The sequence below is a fragment of the Epinephelus fuscoguttatus genome, linkage group LG23, assembly GCF_011397635.1.
Source record: "Epinephelus fuscoguttatus linkage group LG23, E.fuscoguttatus.final_Chr_v1".
In the NCBI taxonomy this organism is placed as follows: domain Eukaryota; kingdom Metazoa; phylum Chordata; class Actinopteri; order Perciformes; family Serranidae; genus Epinephelus; species Epinephelus fuscoguttatus.
Window position 1 is genome coordinate 2,084,450 of NC_064774.1, and position 20,330 is coordinate 2,104,779.

A 20,330-nucleotide genomic window follows, 5' to 3' on the forward strand; every position below is an offset into this window, starting at 1 on the left:
TAGATTTAACACTTGACATTTAGGTGCCACATTTAATATTTAGATTTAACTATTTAATATATTTCTAAGTTAACAAATATTGCTGTAAATGTGGTAAAATGTGACATTAAAAAATTCACAACACTTTTTTAAACATTGTTTGAAGCAAAATGTGGCAAAATGTTGATGTTATTTTCAGCGTGAGCCACTTTACAAACGGCACCCCATAAAATCATTGTAGATTAGTAGTTTAATTCTTCAAATATACACACTATGAGATTCTTATTATTTATAAAATGTTCAAATGATGTGTCTGTTGTATTTTGTCACAGATGTTCTTGAGCTGTTTCAAATGCTGTGAGTGCAAAACATGTAGATGTTTCAGTTGGTTGTGTTTATAGCTGTTGAGTTCATGAACACAGTTTTTCTATTGATTTCTAATCATTGTTCCAGTTGACAGTTTTTCACCTTTATGTGATGGAGGCGCCATGTGAACCTGATAAAACAAATGATGGACTTCAGAGGTTGTTGTTGAGGTTTTATCACAGCAGCATTTCATCACAGTATGGCAGTATTTGATGGTTCTGAGTGAAAGCAGTAAAGTTATTACTCCATAAGAAGGTTCTGGAAGGTGTTTTATAGAATCAGACATGCAGATAATACCTGAGTTTATTCTCCACTATGCTTAAACATTTAAAATAAGATCTGTATCATTTGCCAAAGGAGATTTCTGAAGTCCTAAAAACTGCTTTTATCCAGTTGTTGCTATCTCTTTTTTCATGCCTCGGCGCTGGCGACAGTCGTGGCCAGAGGCATCATGTTTTTGGGTTGTCAGTCTGTCCACGACATCTCAAGAACACCTTGAGAGGATTTCTTTAAATTTGGCACAAACGTCCAGTTGGACTTAAGAATGAACTGATTAGATTTCAGTGGTCAAAGGTCAAGATCACTGTGACCTCACAAAATATGTTTTTGGCCATAACTCAAGAATTCATTCACTAATTATGACAAAACTTCACACTAATGTCTAACAGGATAAAATAATGAAGTGATGAGATTTTATATCCAAAAGGTCAAAGGTCACCTTCACTGTGACATCATCATGTTCTGCATAAAACACTTCTCTGGTCATTGTTAAACGTCATACCTCAGGAACAGAAGGGGAGACATTTGGTCAGAGACTGAGTTGGTGACACTGATCTTGAAACTGTGCTGATTGTATAGATCTTCTGTGCTGTCGGGTTGAAGATGTGTGTGAAACATCTGTGTTTTAGAATAAGTAGCTTCTTTGCAGCAACATCCATATTTGAATCATTGTCTACTGTCATGGACACATATGAGTCTGGACAGACATGGATGTAAACTGTAAGTGTAACTTGACTGGTGAAGCATACGACCACGAGGCAGTAATTCTGGTCATGAATCAGCTTTTAATTAGTTTGAATTCTTTGTGTTCTTTTTTTATTCTTAACTATTTTCAGTCCATCAAAACAGGATATTTCAAACTGTTTTATCATCAAATCCATAAAGTAAATATAAAGTGTCTCTTTGACAATAACAGATTTTGTAATATATGTGTCATGTCAGATTTATTGACTGTGGACTCTCAGAGACTGACTGTGAAGTCGTGGCCTCAGCTCTGAAGTCCAACCCCTCCCATCTGAGAGAGCTGGACCTGAGTGACAACAACCTGCAGGATTCAGGAGTGAAGCAGCTGTGTGCTGGAGTGGAGAGTCCAAACTGTAGACTGGAGACTCTGAGGTCAGTTCACTTGCTTATGTAGGTGTTTGTTTGTTTGTTTTTGGATATATATAATATAAATCCATGACTGAGGTTATAAAGCTTTCAGTGTTTTCAGAAATGTTGTGTTTTTCCAAATGGCTGAACAGTTGGTTATGAAAGGCAGAGAAATGATGATTTAGAACATTTAGACACCATCAAGTTTGAGATTTATCCAAAGAGAATTTAAGATTCCTGAGGTCCTGAGGTTTCTTTGTTTTCATGTTAACGTCACATAATCATTTGAAGTCACAGACCTTTAGACTGCAACAATAAGCAAATAAATAGTCTGCACTGGAAACATCTTGGACTTTAAGGACAGGTTGATATTCTTTCACACTCACACGCCCATTAGGACTGCACCATTAATGATCTGGATTCATACGTCTATGTGATCTCATTTCTAAATGACAAGCATTGACTGGCTCCTGTTTCCCTATGCATCCATGTGTTGACTGATGTGCTGTGGAACAATCCCAGTTGCTATCAAGTGTTTCCTCTATCAGTGGGAAGAAGAAGAGGAGACATTTGGTCAGAGACTGAGTTGGTGACACTGATCTTGGGTGTCCACCTTGAAATGATGTTGATTGTATAGATCTTCTGTGCTGTCGGGGGACAATGGATGTGAAGCATCCATGTTTTTACAGACATGGATGCAATGAGAAACTTGACTGGTGCACAGAGGCATACATTTTATTATAACAGACTCTGAAGATTACGTCCAGCACTTTAGTAAATGTTCTATATAAATCAACACTTTGATATGTCCTATGTTAATGTCATCTGTTTAAAGCCCTGTGTAGACAGCAAGTATCTCAGACGTTTTGTTATCTTAGCCGCCATCTTGACTGTAAGGAAGTCAGGAGGGACAACTCCAGCGGTCACAGCTGAGCAGCATGTGTTGTTTTCTAGAGTCACAGCTGTAATGCAGTCGCCTGGCAGAGGTCTGCACTCTACTGAGTGCACTTTGTAGTTGATGTCTGTGATTATTCCTTCTGTCCATACTGTCTGTGAAGCAGTCCCTTTTAGGGATGTTAACGGTTAACCGTTAGTCGGTTCGCCGCAGATAATGTTTTTGACCGGTTATGTATGTGGGCTAATTGCATACAGACACACTGCGCTTGTGTTGCAGTAATAGCCTAACCTGCTTCATTTAAACGTAACATCAGTTCATTGTCCATAAGAAATTGGACAATTCTCTATCAAATGGTGCAAAGTGCCATGAATTACCGAATTGAAATGCTAAATGTTAGTGTTTTGTTATGAGCCTAATGTTTCATAAATTAATTGAATAAAGGCACAAATTTATGTCAAACATGCTCTTCATTGTTGAATAGCAGTTGAACAAGTAAATCTTCATCAAAGACATTAAGTTTGTATCGCGCTTGTTCTCCCTCTTCTTTCCCTCTTTTTCCTTTCATATTGTAACAGTGAATTTTACAGAACAGTGGTGCACATGTGGAGGTCTATACTGTATTTGTTAGCCTGGTATTTAGCTGCACTGTGAAGAAAAAAATGAAGTTTGAGGATATTTTTTAACCTGTTTTGTCGAGAGACAGACAGAGAGACAGAGAAAAAGATAAAAGGTAAACATTTACAACACAAAACATTAAAGGACAGCACTTCGAAATGCAGTAGAGCTCAATGAGATAAGGGAGTGCCGGACTAGAGTGTATTTCACGTCATTTTGCATTTATTTTAACCGGTTAGTCGTTGGTTAATGGGTGTCGGTTACCGAAAGCAAAATTAGCCAAAACTGACATCCTAGTTGACACTAAACTGCAGACATCAGGCTGATATTATACTGATCCACAATGAAGTCTATGTGTCTTGTTCAGTGGTTTAATCCATTGACTGTGGCAGAGCAATGTGGAGCTAAAACCTTAAAGATAAACTCTGCAGGATCTTCCTTAAAAACAGTGTATAGACTCATACAGAAATAATCCCTCTCAATTATCACTTATGAGCCACTCTCAGTGTGTGGTGGTGTATTTATTTGCAGAGACTCTGCCCTCTGCCTGTGTTAGGTGAGCTCAGGGCTTAATAAAAAGGTGGGGACCAGATGCCAGACTGTAAGCAGCAGGAATCAAAGAGATACAACACTGAAAGAAATGCAAATTTAGCAAGAAGAAATGCCAAACAAGAATGAATCTGGGGTTGGCTTTTACCTTCACCTGAGCTGTTGAACGTGTTTACAAACAGTAACCAACAATCCTGCATAACATAACTTTAATTTCAGCAGAAAAATGACTGGATTATTCACTCCTAACCTGTAAACCAGGGGTGTCAAACGTACTGCCCGTGGGCCGAAACCGACACACCAGAGGAGCTCACCTGGTTCTCCGGCTGGCTGAATGAAAGAGACAATCATACCTTCAATATTCTTGTCAGCTAATGTCAACAGCTGTTTATATCCCATCATAATATTCTTACAAGGTTTTATTTGATACTTAATGCAATAGTTGCTCTTTATAAGTCCCAACATTCCATTTGTTCAGATTATGTTAGAAAGTACAGCTGGTCTCAAGAAATGTAACAGCCACCTCTCTATTGGTTGAAACTCTAAACCAGCACAAAAATGACAATTAGCAACATAAGCCACCCTGTTCTGAACAGACTCATTATAAACACTGTGACTTTGTGTTAATACACAGTCACATTTGCATTCTGGAGCATATAGGCCTAACAGAAAACACAGTACTTCTAAATAAACGCTAGATCAGCACTAGACAGGCATGATGGGAAATGAGGGCGCTCCCATTGTTTCTAGACTCTCAGCACCGGCACCAAGGTAGGCATCACAGTTAAAAAGGTGGAGCAGAGTCAGGCGGTGTGCTCACAGTAATAGTTGCAAACTATGAGGTACATTGCTGAAAAGTTAAACACTGGTTAAGTTTTATTAAAAGTCAAATATAATCCTGCCGCTGACAGCTGTCATGTTACTCATGTTTATCATATCTGTTTGCAGTGTTAGCGAGGTAGCTACCCAGCTACAGCTAGTCAGTACAGTTAGTAATGTAGCAGAGTGAACTACAGTCAAGCTGGCAGTCACTCTAATCTCCATGGTGACATCAGCTAATGCTACAACTGTAGTGCATCCATGTACTGACATTAATATGTGTTACATTGAATAATGCCTTCAAACAGCCCAGATGGAGCTGATGGGGGGAGCTAGTGACAGACTTAGCAAAGTTAGCAGAATGATGACTTTATTCTTTGATTTTTGTGTTGCTGGAAATGAAAATGAAAAAGATTATTCCCGATGTTGAGGACATGTCTGACAACATACAGACACAGAACTCAAGTATTTTTACTGCATCAGTATTTTGAGATATTCCAGAGTAAAAGTCCCACATTTCTACCTTGAAAATCTAAACAACTGGAAGTGCCATCAAAAACAAAGAAAAAGAAGAAAAGTTGCTCTATAATTCCTGACAATATCTGAAATACTTGTGTTCAGGACATTTCACACGACACCATTCCTGATAATCAAGCATCTCTACTGCATCAAAGTATATTAACAGCCCTACTTTAAACACTTGATTTCAACTTAAATTTACTCTCATGATTCTTTAAATAAGTGATTTGTGTTTGGCTGCACAACATGAGTTAGTGATGATGGAGCCACTGGTGGAGCTGGCAGAGTTTAAAGGGATAGTTTGATAGTTTAGTCATATGAGTAGGTACATTACCTTTAATTGTCAGTGCGTGTTGTTCTGAGATCGGTGGAGCAGAGCTGCCCGCTGAAATGGAGGTGAACGGTACAGGTCCCTCTCTCCCTCAAAACTAATCAAATACTCCAAACCGCTCTTGTGGACAGCTTGTAGCTTACACATTCACCACGCTATGAAATAATAATGTAATATTACGAGACAGAGTTGTTTTGAAGCCAAATGCAGAGCCGGAACTACGTTCCAGACATACAGTACTTGCTGGGTGATTTCAAACAGTGTATGTTTAGTGCAGTTACTCCCCTCATCAAAACAACAAGTTTGTTGAGAAGAAGCCAGAATATACAGAGGAAGAGTTACAGGTTGTGGAAGAAGAGAGAGCAAGATGAGAGGCTGAGGCTGCCGAGCAACCAGGGGCTGAGGGGAGACCCAGAGCCGGTGGTGTAAATATGGGGCTTACTGGCCACTTTATTAGGTACACTTGTGCAATATAACTCAACTCAACTCAAACTTTATTTATAAAGCACATTTAAAACAACCAAGGTTGACCAAAGTGCTGAACAGGTCAATAGAAATAAACAAGCAAATACAATGAGGCACCCAGTAGTACACCACAATAACAACCATAAGATACATAAAATACAATACAATAAAATAAAATACAAGAGTTATAAATCAGAATCAGAATCAGAAATACTTTATTGATCCCCGAGGGGAAATTGTTTATGTTACAGTTGCTCCTTGCAAGAGAGGAAAGATACATGAAAATATAAGAAATTTAAACATTAGTATTAACAAATATAGAGTTAAATAAACAGGAATTATTAACAAACATAAACTTAAATAAATATATATATATACATATATATATATTGTAAACTGAACAAGATTATTTACACAAACAAAATATATACAGTCAGGGTGAATGGGGTTATTGCACAAATTAGATTAAATTATTGCAGTGTGTGAAATAGTCACAGGGCCACTCAGAGGGAGGAGTTGTACAGTTTGATGGCCACAGGCAGGAATGATTTCCTGTGGCGCTCAGTGGTACATCTTGGTGGTATGAGTCTCCCACTGAAAGTACTCCTGTGCCTGACCAGCACATGGTGGAGTGGGTGTGAGACATTGTCCAAGATAGTTCGTAGCTTAGACAGCATCCTCCTCTCTGACACCACCATCAGAGAGTCACACTGCTCCCACGACGTCACTGGCCTTGCGGATCAGTTTGTTGAGTCTGTTGGCGTCGCCACCCTCAGCCTGCTGCCCCAGCACACAACAGCATAGAGGATAGCACTGGCCACCACAGACTCATAGAAAATCCTGAGCATAGTCCGGCAGATGTTGAAGGACCTCAGTCGCCTCAGAAAATAGAGACGGCTCTGGCCCTTCCTGTAGAGAGCGTTAGTGTTCTTAACCCAGTCCAGTTTATTGTCAAAGTGTACTCCCAGGTACTTATAGCTCTCCACAATGTCCACACTAACCCCCTGGATGGAAACAGGGGTCACCGGTGTCTTGGTCCTCCTCAGATCCACCGCCAGTTCCTTTGTCTTTGCCACGTTGAGCTGCAGATGGTTCTGCTCACACCATGTGACAAAGTTATCCACAACAGCCCTGTACTCATCCTCATCACCCTTGGTGATACATCCAACTATAGCAGAGTCATCAGAAAACTTCTGAAGATGGCAGGTCTCAGTGCGATAGCTGAAGTCCGTGGTGTAGAGGGTGAAGAGGAAGGGAGAGAGGACAGTCCCCTGCGGGGCCCCAGTATTGCTGACCACTCTGTCTGACACACAGCGTTGCAAGCGCACATACTGTGGTCTGCCAGTCAAGTAGTCTACAATCCAGGACACCAGGGAGGCATCCACCTGCATTGCTGTCAGCTTGTCACCCAGTAGAGCTGGACGTATGGTGTTGAACGCACTAGAGAAGTCAAAAAACATGACCCTCACAGTTCTCGCCGGCTTATCCAAATGGGTGTAGACACGGTTGAGCAGGTAGATGATGGCGTCCTCAACTCCAAGTCGGGGCTGATAGGCGAACTGGAGGGGGTCCAAAAGTGGCTTGACCATGGGCCGGAGCTGCTCCAAGACGAGTCTCTCCAGGGTCTTCATGATGTGGGAGGTCAATGCCACGGGTCTGTAGTCCTTGGAGCCACTGGGACGCGACGTCTTTGGCACAGGAACGAGGCAGGATGTCTTCCACAGCAAGGGGACCCTCTGGAGACTCAGGCTCATGTTGAAGACATGCTGAAGTACTCCACATAGCTGGGGGGCACAGGCTTTGAGCACCCTGGGGCTGACACCATCAGGGCCTGCAGCCTTATTTGAGTGGAGTCTCATCAGCTGTCTTCTCACATGGTCAGCAGTGAAGCACACTGTGGAGGTGACGACACGTGGGGGAGGGGTGTAGTCCTCAATAAGATAAAAATAAGACAAAATGTTTGGGTGTCCAGCTCAACCTGAGTTAAAAGCCTGAGAGAAGAAGTGGGTTTTAAGAAAAGACCTAAAAACCTCTAGGGTGTGGGCAGACCTAATGTGCAGGGGTAGGCTATTCCAGAGCCTAGGGGCAGCCGCCCCAAAGGCTCTGTCACCTCTGGTCTCCAGCCTAGTCCTAGGAGTAGCCAGTAATAGCTGACTGGCTGATCTCAAGGCTCTGGAGGGAGCATGACAGTGCAGGAGTTCAGTTAAATAAGGGGGTGCCAGCCCATTTAGGGCTTTAAAAACAATCAATAAAATCTTAAAATCAATTCTAAAACACACTGGAAGCCAGTGAATTGAGGCCAAGATTGGTGTGATGTGTTCGCGTTTACGCTTTCCAGTGAGGAGGCGGGCTGCTGCGTTCTGGACAAGCTGTAGATGGTGTAGCAGTGACTGGTCAATACTGACATAAAGCGAGTTACAGTAGTCCAGACGTGAGGTTATAAAAGCATGGATTACCCTCTCTAGATTTTGGGGGGAGAGATAGCCCTTAACTTTAGCTAAAAGGCTGAGCTGATAAAAGCTGGTTTGTATTACTGATCTAATTTGTTTATCAAATTTAAAAGCACTGTCAAAGGTCACACCGAGATTTTTAACAGAGGAACGGATGTTAGGAGTGAAGGGGCCCAGAAAATCAGCGGAGTAATTGGAGGGGTCACATCCAAACATAATGATCTCGGTTTTATCCTCATTGAGATTTAAAAAGTTAGTGTCCATCCAGGATTTGACATCTTTTAAACATTCTGGCAGTGGCTGTACAGAATCCTTGTTAATGGATTTAAGGGGCAGATAGATCTGTACATCATCTGCAAAACAGTGAAAAGGTATGTTGTGTCTCTTAAAAATCAATCCTAATGGCAGCATGTAGAGCAAGAAGAGGATGGGGCCCAAAATGGAGCCCTGGGGGACACTGGAGGTGAGAGGAGCCGTAGCTGAGTTGAATTCTCCTAAATTAACTGAGAAGCTCCGATCAGTGAAGTAGGACTGAAACCACAGAAGGGCAGTACCTGTGATACCTACCCACTGTTCCAGGCGAGACAGGAGGATCCTATGATCCACAGTATCAAAGGCTGCTGACAGGTCAAGCAGCACCAGAACAACACAGTTACATGAATCAACAGTTGACAAAAGATCGTTAAAAACCCTCAAAAGTGCTGTTTCAGTGCTGTGGTGTGGTTTAAAGCCAGACTGGAACTTCTCATACATGTCATGGGCCACTAGGAATGACTGCATCTGAGTAAAGACCACTTTCTCCAAAACCTTGGACAAAAATGGTAATTTGGAGATTGGTCTGTAGTTTGACAGGAGAGAAGGGTCCAAGTTTTTCTTTTTTATAAGGGGCTGCACTACAGCATGTTTGAGAGCAGCTGGAACACACCCTGAGCTAAGGCAGGTATTTATGAGAGCAAGAACAGTGGACCCCACAGTACCAAAAACATCTTTGAAAAGGCAAAATATAGAGTACGCTTCAAAATAATCACTGGAACACGGGGAGAACATGCTAACTCCACACTCATAACTCACCACAACTCCTGAAGAAACAACCATGTAAAATGTTCCCTATCAGTCTGTTTATTCCCAACAATGAGAAGTAATGCCAGTCACTTCACTATATGCTCTGGGCAGCACTTATCCATAACATAACCACAACAACATATTTAGCTGAGCAAAATACACAACGATCACTTACCACGTCTGCTCGTTTTGTGATGCCGACAGATGGTATGACAGTATCTTTGACGAAAGAAGTTGAACCATTCCTGAGCTTCTGCGCTCCATCCTTTCACTGTAGTCCTCCGGTGAAAAATGGCAGGAGCAAACAAACATTTTCCAGACAGTTTCCACAGGCGTGTTGGGGTCGATGTCCTGCATTGTGTCATCCTGTCCGTCCGTATTACTGGTTGGAACTACGTGAAACGTCACTCTGCTCCATGTCTTTGGCTTGTTACCGCAACCTTTTACAATGCATGTGCAAACCATGATTTCCAACAACACTTGTAAACTTTCCTCAAACCTTCTGCTGCATCCAGCTGATGATACCGCAAATGGCTACAAGCAATAACAACAGCACTGTCTCAGTACGCACTGTGTCACTCCGCCCAGTGGTTTACTCAAGAAAGTACTTACGAGTATTTGCTTCATGTGTCGGAATGTTACTTAATTATACATTATTATTTCACAGTGTGGGGAATGCAAGCCATGTGTTTTCCACTAAAGCGTTTTGGAGTCATTTGATGGTGTATTTGATTAGTTTTGAGGGAGAGAGGGACCTGTACCGTCTACATCCATTTCAGCGGGCAGCTCTGTCCCACCGATCTCAGAACAGCACGCACTGACAATTAAAGGTAATGTGCCTACTCGTGTGACTATAGGGGTTACGGCAATAGGCGAATTTGCCAAAATGTTGAACTATCCCTTTAAGAGGTGAAGTCACTGCATCTTTATTGAAGTAGCAGCACGTTGTTAATGATATTTATGAGAGCTGTTTTTCACTTTTTGTATTTTCCAGTCTTTAACCTGCATCCTGTTGGGATCAGCACAATAACACAGTGACAAAGTCACTCTACTCAGTTTAGGGCAAAGCTCATTGATCAGGACATAGTAATGCTGAGCTACACATTTAACACCTGAACACATCTGATTGTTTTATTAATGATTTTTATCTACATCATTTATTCTTTATTCAGACTGAGTGGCTGCAGTTTGTCAGAGATCAGCTGTGTTTCTCTGGCCTCAGCTCTGAAGTCCAACCCCTCCCATCTGAGAGAGCTGGACGTGAGTCTCAACTTCCTGCAGGACTCAGATGTGAAGCAGCTGTGTGATCTGAAGGAGAGTCCACACTGTAAACTGGAGACTCTGGAGTAAGTAAAAGGGGTTGGAGTGGGTCCATGCTGGTTTCAGCAGTATTATATTAAACACAGTTAGTATCAGAGCAAAGATCCAGTACTTCCTGTAAACCTCAGACCATCTCAGTGGCTCAAAGAGGGGAATGGTGACAGTCTTCAGGAGAGGACAGAGAGACAGACAGAGAGAACAGTCAGCCAATCAGATCAGAAAGAAGCTTGTTGAGATCATGTGTTTAAGTTGATGTGAAGACGACTGTTGTTGTGTTCATGTCTACAGGAAGTGAAGCTGGATTACAGCTGACAGCATCACAGCATGTATAGAGACAGCTGTCCTCCTTCATCAAACTGTCACACCATCAAATCTGACCTTGATAACAGGGGACCTGTTATGCTTTCCTGTTTGTGTGTGTGTGTTTCTGTGTGTGTGTGTGTGTGTGTGTGTGTGTGTGTGTGTGTGTGTGAGTGTGTGTGTTTTATATAGCCTATAGTGTTACAGTGAAGGATGTTGGTATTAAATGTGGCCAAAGTTTCAGATAATGAGGTAAATGTATGTAAAAGTAATCCCTGTGAACAAAAACCTCAGACTTCAGACTGTTGTGAATACCCTGTGTTCAACGGCTTTTTCTACTGAAGCTAAGATTTCTTTATAACGCATACAACTATGAGGCGGTAATTCTAGTTTGAACATTAAAGCATGTAAACAGGTTGTAGTAGAAACCCAGAATCCAAATATGAAGCTGTTAATGAGCATAATATGTCCTCTTTAAAGTGTTTGTTGTCTTCATCTTTGTCACAGCTCTGAGATCAGTCTGACTGAAGCCTACAAATCACTGGCTCTTATTTTATAGAACCATCATTACATTTAGTAACCATGTGTTCTTTATACAGAGCAGAAGCTCTGCTGAAGTCCAGTAATCACAGCTGATGTGTTGCTGTTCAGTCTTTGGATGAACATGTAGAACATTTAACATGATATATCTGTCCATCAGTCATTTGTTCTAACAGACTCAGTAAATCCATCATTAAAGTGAATCCCTCTGTTTGTGCAGCCATGATGCGTTCAGGACTCTCAGCAGTTTATTTACACTGTGTACTTGAGTGAAATCTGCAGAGTAAACAGACTTGATGCCCAAAGTCTCTGCAGGTCTGTGAGCTTCCAGCTCAGTGTGTTCACTCCAACACGTTAACATGAGAGCTGGAAGGAAGCCGACTACGCTACACAGCCGCTCCACTCTGCTCTGAACAGGAAGTCCCTACTGGTCTTTATACTGGATGTGCTGCATCACTGACTGACAGCTGCTTTATAACTTCTCTTGTCTTCTTCTCTCATCAGATGGTGGCCACCTTGGATGTTTTAAGCAAGACGGTGGATGTGTACAGAGGATCAGCTGTGTCCTGGGCCCAGTATTTCAAAGTTATCTGATAGGATTATCCTGGCCGGATTGGATTAAATCCTGATCTGATCTGAAAACTGGGTATTTCAACACAGATCAAGAGGATCCTGATCCTGAGGATCAGGATTCAGTTCTGGTAATCCAGTCCTCCCTTTAATCCAGATAAAGGCTGCATTTGGGTGTTTCAAAAGTTAAGGCAGAGATCTGGATCAATTTAATACCAGATTTCAGGATTATTTGGATCCCACCTCAGAGGTGGATTTGACAAAGCCTCAGCTCCACTTCTCCTAGATATTGATACTCAAGATGTGCATTACACTTCATCTAAATTAGTATTTTAGTTGTAAGTAATTTCAAGCATAGAAAAATATTGTTTGGCCATACTTCCTGAAACTGCCGTAAATAAGAGTAACAAATACAGACCTATTTCTCAAAGTCTAGTTTCACCTAACATTGTAACCTGTTTGTACCAAAAAATCCAACATATGTTTGTGGTCAGACAAAGGCAAGGAAATGCAGTGCAAAGCAAATTTATTTGTACAGCACATTCTTTTCTTTACATAGAGTGCAATAAACAACACAGGGATTAACATAATAAGCACATGGCAATTCAAACAGAGTACTAAAAAAGCAATTAGAAACAAATGCTATGTGTGCACTTGCATTTTTCCAATGTTACATCACATGTTTGAGGGGGGAAAAGTAATAGCTCAACTATGTCCTGAAAAAACATTGCTGTGTGTCTCAATTTAAATCACATTTAAGCACTTTCAATGTATATTTTCATGCTCTGATTTAATGAAGATAAATTTTACTTAATTCAGATAAGCTTGAAAATGCACCTTTAAAATGCCTGGGAAGTGCTTGACTGTGATTTTATAACATGCAGCAATGTATTTCAGGAAGTGTTGTGATTATTTTACTTCATCAAATCAGATGCTATAGTGCTATATGTTTAGTGGGAGCCTTCTACAAAAGGGGATACATTTCCAGGGATTTCCAGCACTCGACCTGTTGTCTCCATTAGCAGTGGCATTGCTGAGTGGTCCATGGGTGTGAGTGTATTCTGAAAGTAGAAGTAGAGTGTGTATGAGCATATCTTTGTCATTGTCAGGAATCCACAATAGTCAGAGAAATTGTTTAAGTAACGTTACAGAAAAGCATATCATCAGCATGACTGTAGCATACCCAAACTCAATCCTCTGACACTTCTGAATGAACCGCATCATTCATACTAGTACTGTGTATTTTTCCTATACTGCAGCAGTCTGCTCTGCACACATGTAAAAAAAAATAAATAAATAAAAAAGTCTGCTGTGTTGGCAATAGCATAACGTTAAACTCTGAACAGGATGGTGTTTAAAGAGTTGATGTATGACGTACTTCTGATTAATTACCTTTTAAATTAAACCATAGACCGCAAAATACATCAACAAAGTCAGCTACCTCGCTAGCCTGCTAGCTACTTAACATGCAAATCAATGGAGCCGCATTAGCTACCGTTAGCATGACCTCGGCTCAATTAGAGATCGGTACGCCCACGTTTTAAGTAGGTGACAATTCAAATAGCTGGCTCACATCAGATGGTGGGTGGCCTTCGTATGGTCTTTAAAACACAACACATTAGGTAACGGTATACTTACATTTTGATGCGAAAGCTGTGCTACCAACTGCTCCTTTCGTGAAGTGTTCCGCCGTGGAGACAGAGCACAGCGGGTCATAATCTGAAAGCCACGCCCCCAAAGGGGAAATGTTTAGATCCGGGGGCGGAGTCGTGAGATTTGGAAATCCGTATCCAGTCAGATTGGGATCAAAGTGATCCACCCTGCCAGTGTTTTGAAATACCCAGATAAAGTCAGCAGGATCACCTTGATCCCTGACTGAGAAAAGGAGGATTTCATTATCCGGATTATTCTGATCCAGATTACATTAAGTTTTGAAATACTGGGCCCTGATGATCCAGAGACGTTGAAGCAGCAGCATCAATTTGTGTGTGTGTGTGTGTGTGTGTGTGTGTGTGTGTGTGTGTGTGTGTGTATAATAGTGAGGTGATTCAAATAAATGCTACAAAAGGACTTTTGTCAACTGTTGTACTTTGTTGTTATTGTGTGTTTTAAACACAGTGTTGTTGTAGTTACTTTTAGTCACCAGTAGATGGAGATAATTTGATGCTCCTTAAACATTAATTGACGTTCCAATCCAAAAGGAAGAACTTTATATTTTTTGGTTTCATGACGGTGCAACCACATTTTAGCATTAAATCATCAGAATACTGTTCCATATTTCCAGTGCTCACAGTATTCACATCTTTTACTGTCAGTGAAAATAGTATATCCACACTATAAAAATACTCCATTACTGGTTCTTTATTCAAAATGTTACTAGAGTAAAAGTACAAAAGTATCAGCATCAAAATACACTTAAAGTAGCAAAAGTTAAAGTGCTCATTATGCAGAATGCTCCATTTATATTATGGATAATAATTATTGATGCATTCATGTGTTCATCACTTTAATGTTGCAGCTGGTAAAGATGGAGCTCATTTTAATGACTTTATAAACTGCTGCGTAGTTTAATCTATAATAATATCATTTATTAGTTGATGGTATTTTGTATTAATAATCTACAAAGTAACTGAAGTTATCAAATAAATATAGTGGAGTAAAAAGTCCAATATTTCCCTCTGAGATGTAGTGGAGTAAAAAGTGGCCTATAAAGTATCAGAAAATGGAAATACTCAAGTAAAGTAGGCGACAAGTAGTGATGAGCAAATGAAGCCTCATGAAGCTTTGTCTGTATCTTCTGAGCCCACTAGATGGCGCTCTCTGTTCAACAAAGGGTTACAGGCACACTGGACTGTCTGTCCTTGAGCTGTTTTCTTTAAACCAAGAGCGCCATCTAGTGGGCTCAGAAAATAAATCATTACATTTCAAAAACTCATAACTTCTCTATCTGGACAAAAGTATGTGGACATCCTCACACAGCAGTGGTGGGATGGAACTAAGTACTGTACTTGAGCTACATTTTGATCTCCTTGTACTTTCCATTGACTTTATACTTTTATTCCACATACCTTTCACCATCTGCACATCTTGTCAGGTTTTTGATGAGCTTTACTTTAATATTTAAATCTAGCAGTGCTTTGTTCCCTCATCTTGAGTCATCTGATCATTTGAGTCTGATTTTGAATGTTTGCATGGAGTTGATCAATATTTAATAAAGCAGATATTTCCATGAGCACTCAGTGAGTTTAATAAGTTCATGTCAGATCCTTGTTGTCTTGTTGTGTTCTGTGTACGTTCCTGAGACTTTTCTGAGCAGCACTCTGGACTCTGCGTGTCCACCATTCAGCTGGATTATCATATTCATATTTCAGATGAGAACAGAGGTGAGAAACATAAAGTGTGTTCATAAAATCATGTATTTCCCTCTGTGTGATGTGACTCTGAGCTGCAGACCAAGAGTCACAATGTCTTCCTTCCACCTCACAGCTGATTTCTATAAAGATGGCGTCTTCATCAGGAGCAGCTCCACAGGAAACATGACCATCCACAGTGTTTCTCCATCTGATGAAGGACTCTACAGATGTAACTGTGTCTCTGGAGCTGGAGGATCAGCAGACAGCTGGCTGACTGTCAGAGGTGAGGGGGGTTTCACTCAAGTTACATTTGTCTTCAACTCTTCATACATAAAACCAGCAGTGCAATGTGACGGGATTTAAAGTCGTGTCCAAAAAGCTACGACTGCTGACGAGCACCAGGAAGTGTCTAGGCCCGTTTCCACCGCAGGAACTTTGGGGTAATTTTACGGGGCCGGGGCCGTTGGTGCGTGTCTCCACCGCAGGAACCACCCCCGAAGGACAGAGTTCCGGAACTTTTACGGGGCTAAACAAGTCCCTGCCTCGGAGTAGGTACTCAGAACGGCCCCGAAAGACTCCTGGCTGGGGCTTGGGGATTGCTTGGTGCTGATTGGATATACTCAAGGCGGGATGTGACGTCAACAGAAAGCAACAAAATAGCCAGCATTTTTAAAACTCAGCAGACGAGGGTTAGCTCGTTCATATAGCTTTCGCCGCCATGTAAAAAAAACCTCACTAAATGGCCCGTGAAAAAAATATTCTTTCCAGAGGATATCTTAGTTACAACATGATTGAGCTAGCAAAGCAGTTTTGTGTTGTTATGTGTGGTATTTATTCAGTTTTGGGAAATCACGATGTCTAGAAAGCATCAGCTGACAGGGACAGCTAGCAGCAGCAGCAAAGCTGACATCAGGATGTCATCTGTTAAAAGCCTCCCATTGTCGGATACGACATGAAACGACTACAGTTAGCTCTATCATGTTGTAACTAAGACATTAGCTGGAAAAAATATTTTTTTCACGGGCCATTTAGTGAGTTATTACAGACACTGCTATCGGCTAACGGCGTCCCTACGTCGCCCCGGTCAAAATGGTCGCGCAACGATTACATCACATCCAGAGGCAGCCCGTAACTTTACAGGAACCTTCCTCATACTCCGCTCTCCCAGTGGAGACACGGCGGTTGAGAGGGCCGAACGAGAGGACGTTCCTGTAGTAGTTCCTGCCCCCCAAATAGTACCAGGAACTTCTTCAGTGGAAACGGACCTTCTGATTCAGTTTTTCTCTGCAGCGCCTCCTGCAGGCCGTGATCCTCCACCTCCTCTGCTGTCTGTCTCCGCTCTGCTGCGCCACCTGGTGGCTGGAGCTCCTGACCTGCTGTTCACCATCTTACTGGGACTCATTTACAGAGACAGAGCGAGAGGTGAGAACAGCTGCACTAACTAAAGCTCAAACTCAGATTGTTGAGTTTACAACACATATATATGCATAATACAATATTTATGTACAGATTTATAATAATTTGGCGATTAGCGCCACCTCCTGACAATATTAGGAAACATTATCTAACGTCAGCCCTCCTGAATATTATTAAATATCATTAACAGTTTAAAGTTTAGTTAGTTATTGATAAGCAAATACATGTAGCCGCTAACAGCAGGTAGCATTTAGCTATCTTGGACCAAACAGTGTCATGATCCTGGGTTTAGTTTCTATCCTGTTATCTCAACCTGATCTCACAGAAATACGTGAAATGACCACGACCTCTTATCACCACATTCCGTGGTGGCAGCACGTGATGGGTTGAAATTACGTGCCGGTACCACGGAAACAATGCCAATGTAAAGTCAGTTAGGATCCATTGTCGTGGTGGACACACGGATTCCCTGATTCAACAACGTCACGTCAACCTGGTTTTCCTCAGTGATGTCTTTAACATTCCTGTACACACACAAAAACATGAAAGTGTCCTTGATAACTCAACAATATGACAGGTTAATGTCAAGGCCATGAAATAAAATCAATGTATTTTGCCAGCTTTTGATAGCGTAGGGCTTTAAGAGCATTGTGCTGTGGGCAGATGGGGCGCGTTCCACTACTGTTTTGTAGCTACTGTCTGCCGTCTGTGGGCTTCATTCCATTTCAAATTGCCGTCCATCTGCCGTAACCGAATCCAAACGCCACAAATAAATAAATAAATAAGAAGAAAAAAATAAGGCTGAGCACGGAAGAACCAGAGAGGATTTTGTTCTTTTCAGGCGTTGCAGTACGGCTCAGAGGACAACGCCACCATCATCATTGTCCCTTTCGGAGCCTGGGGGAAACATCAGAGCTCCACCGTCGTCTACAGCGTCAGCAGAAACTCACACACACATAAAAAAACCCACCACAGAGCTTTATAGCCAACACCATGAAGTTGACTTCAAGGACACAAACATTTGTAATCTTTTTTAATGTTTATAAAACCCCTTGAATTCATCTGACGACACCCAGCGGAGAATCCACAGTACCTTCAGAGCTTTAGAGTTGACTGTAGTATTAATGTGTGTGTCAGCTCGTCAGCCGTGTACATAGGATGTAAATTAATATGTTGTACATACAGAGAGGTTTGTCGCAGTGTTGTTAGTCAATCCGTGTTTAGACAAAACATTTAACATCCCTCCTGTATTTCTGTCACACTGACAGTTCGCCCAGTCCCATTTGAAATGTCCAAAATGTCGACTTGTCAGGAAGAAAGTTTTGTTTTTTGAGTTTTGAGGTCAGAGTGGATTTGATGTGTTTTTACAGAGGTGATAAACGGGCTTTATTTTGTTCCAAACAAAAGAACCATGTCACTGAAATGTCACTTTGCTTCATCATATCACATAAAATGCTAAACATTTTTAGCCGTTTGAGTGAAACTTACTGATGTTGAAAATGGCCAATTTTATGTCACAAGTAAAGCAGATGAAACACAGATGATAAATAACACATGAAGAAATAAAAGCCAAGGTAAAACCTGCCTATAATAACTGCACCTTGTTTGTTGTATTGATTCTGTGTGTTTGTGTTTCTGGAGCTTTGCTGTGAAAGAACATGGAGCCAAACTGCCCTGAATAAATACTAAAGATAAATGAATGGTATGAAACCCATAAGAGAAAAAGAAAAAGCATTTCTGTGACACACAGTTTATATTAAAGGGACAGTTTGGATCTTTTGAAGTGAGGCTGTATGAGACACGTACCCACAGTCAGTGTATTACCTGCAGTAGATGGCGGTCAACACACCCCCAGTTTGGAGAAGCAGGCAGGAGTACCGACATGGAAGCTCAGCAATGTCCCGCTGTGGACGGGGGCAGCGGCAAAATATATTTTAGCCACCTAGAAATAAAACCAATATGTGTGTAAACTTGAACCACTTTAGCTTGCTGTCAAGCAGCGATTTCCTACGGGGGACTGAAGCCGTTATTGTGTTCATGTGTGACTTTGGTGAATGTGAACTAAGCCTTTATGATGCAGTTAAAATGGCCAGAAATGTGAATAACTGCATTGCAGGATGATTTAAAATGTGCTCCTAAAATTTCCAGTCAGAGGCGACAGTGCTGCGACTGAAGAAACAGTTAGTCTGGAGCCATCCTGGTTTGAACCCAGGGTGGGGGGGCCCTTCTGTGTGGAGTTGGCATGTTCTCCCCGTGTCAGCGTGGGTTTCCTCCAGGTGCTCCAGCTTCCTCCCACAGTCCAAAGACATGCAGGTTAACTGGTGACTCTAAAGTGTCCGTATCAACTGTCCAGAAATTGATGGATGTTCCAAACAGATGTTTTCTGAGCATTCCACAACGTTCCCGGTGTTTTGTCGCCCCCATCCCAACTGTGCTATGTGAAGAACAGTAAAGTCAAGAGCAAAGGCCACCACTTTGAGGAGCCATGGAGAGTTTGCTCTGAGGAGGCTGCATTAAATGTGGTTGTACATGCACAATGACAAGAAAGATATTCTGTCTTATTCTACTCTAAGTTAAATACTTTTTACTGTCAGATGAAACAGTTGTGTTTGTCTCATGTGTTTGTGATCTTTTGTAATAACTCATATGATGCTCGACTCTCAGCAGAGTCTCAAGTCTCTGTGTTACTGTCAATAAATAATTTCCCATGAGTCAAAGGGGGAGAGGTGCCAACAGAGAGGAAGAGCGAAAGTGAAAGTGTAAAGTCAGTGGTGTGTTCAGACTTTTAAACTGCACAGAGCAGTGAGAGGAAGACAGGTCGTGTGAGACACGGTGAGTGTTGATGTTTATTCATTGTTTAGTGTGTTCTAGGGGAGAGTAGGGTCGGTTGGGTCAGTGCCACATCTTCACAGCTTCATCATCACACTTGCTTTTACCACCACCATCATCTGACGCTGTTTTTACAACCAGGCTTTTCCTGTTAAACACGAGGCCTGCGCGCAGCTACGGATCTGCGCGCTCCGGTGCTTCGGGCGCGCTCTTGTGTCAACTCTTTGAATGTGCGTCACAGTGAAAAGCTCTAGTACCGCGAGCAGCGGCACTTTATAGACACACAGAGAGAAAAGGGGGACTCTGCTGAGGGATTGTGGCGCAGTTTTGTTGGATAGGAAGATTTTGAGTGTACAGTCAGCTCTCCCTGCTCTTTGTTACACTGAGTTTTGGTTTCCGCCCTCAGATCAGATCAGTGCACGGACACTCCCTAAACTTTAGGCTCGTTCCCGATGAACTAGGCATGCGTTGTGTTTTTCGAGGCAGGCGCTGCAGTTGGGCTGAATCCAAGGGTTCATCCCAAAACCAGATTTTGCAACTGATCACAGCTGGATCAGCTGTGATCAGCTGTCAGGAGG

General features: G+C 41.8%; 2 long non-coding RNA genes and 1 pseudogene across 2 annotated transcripts in view; 2 read left to right on the forward strand and 1 right to left on the reverse strand.

The window, feature by feature from the left end:
• LOC125883943 (NLR family CARD domain-containing protein 3-like) overlaps positions 1-20,330 on the forward strand; it is a 129,935-nt pseudogene that overhangs the window by 8,085 nt on the left and 101,520 nt on the right.
• The window catches only part of LOC125883990 (uncharacterized), a 116,959-nt gene that overhangs the window by 3,342 nt on the left and 93,287 nt on the right, over positions 1-20,330 (reverse strand). The gene's annotated exons all lie outside the window — the stretch shown is intronic.
• LOC125883993 (uncharacterized) lies at positions 15,251-16,895 on the forward strand. Its single transcript, XR_007448622.1, has 3 exons — positions 15,251-15,537; positions 15,641-15,790; positions 16,798-16,895. It is a non-coding gene; the product is annotated as an uncharacterized LOC125883993 (long non-coding RNA).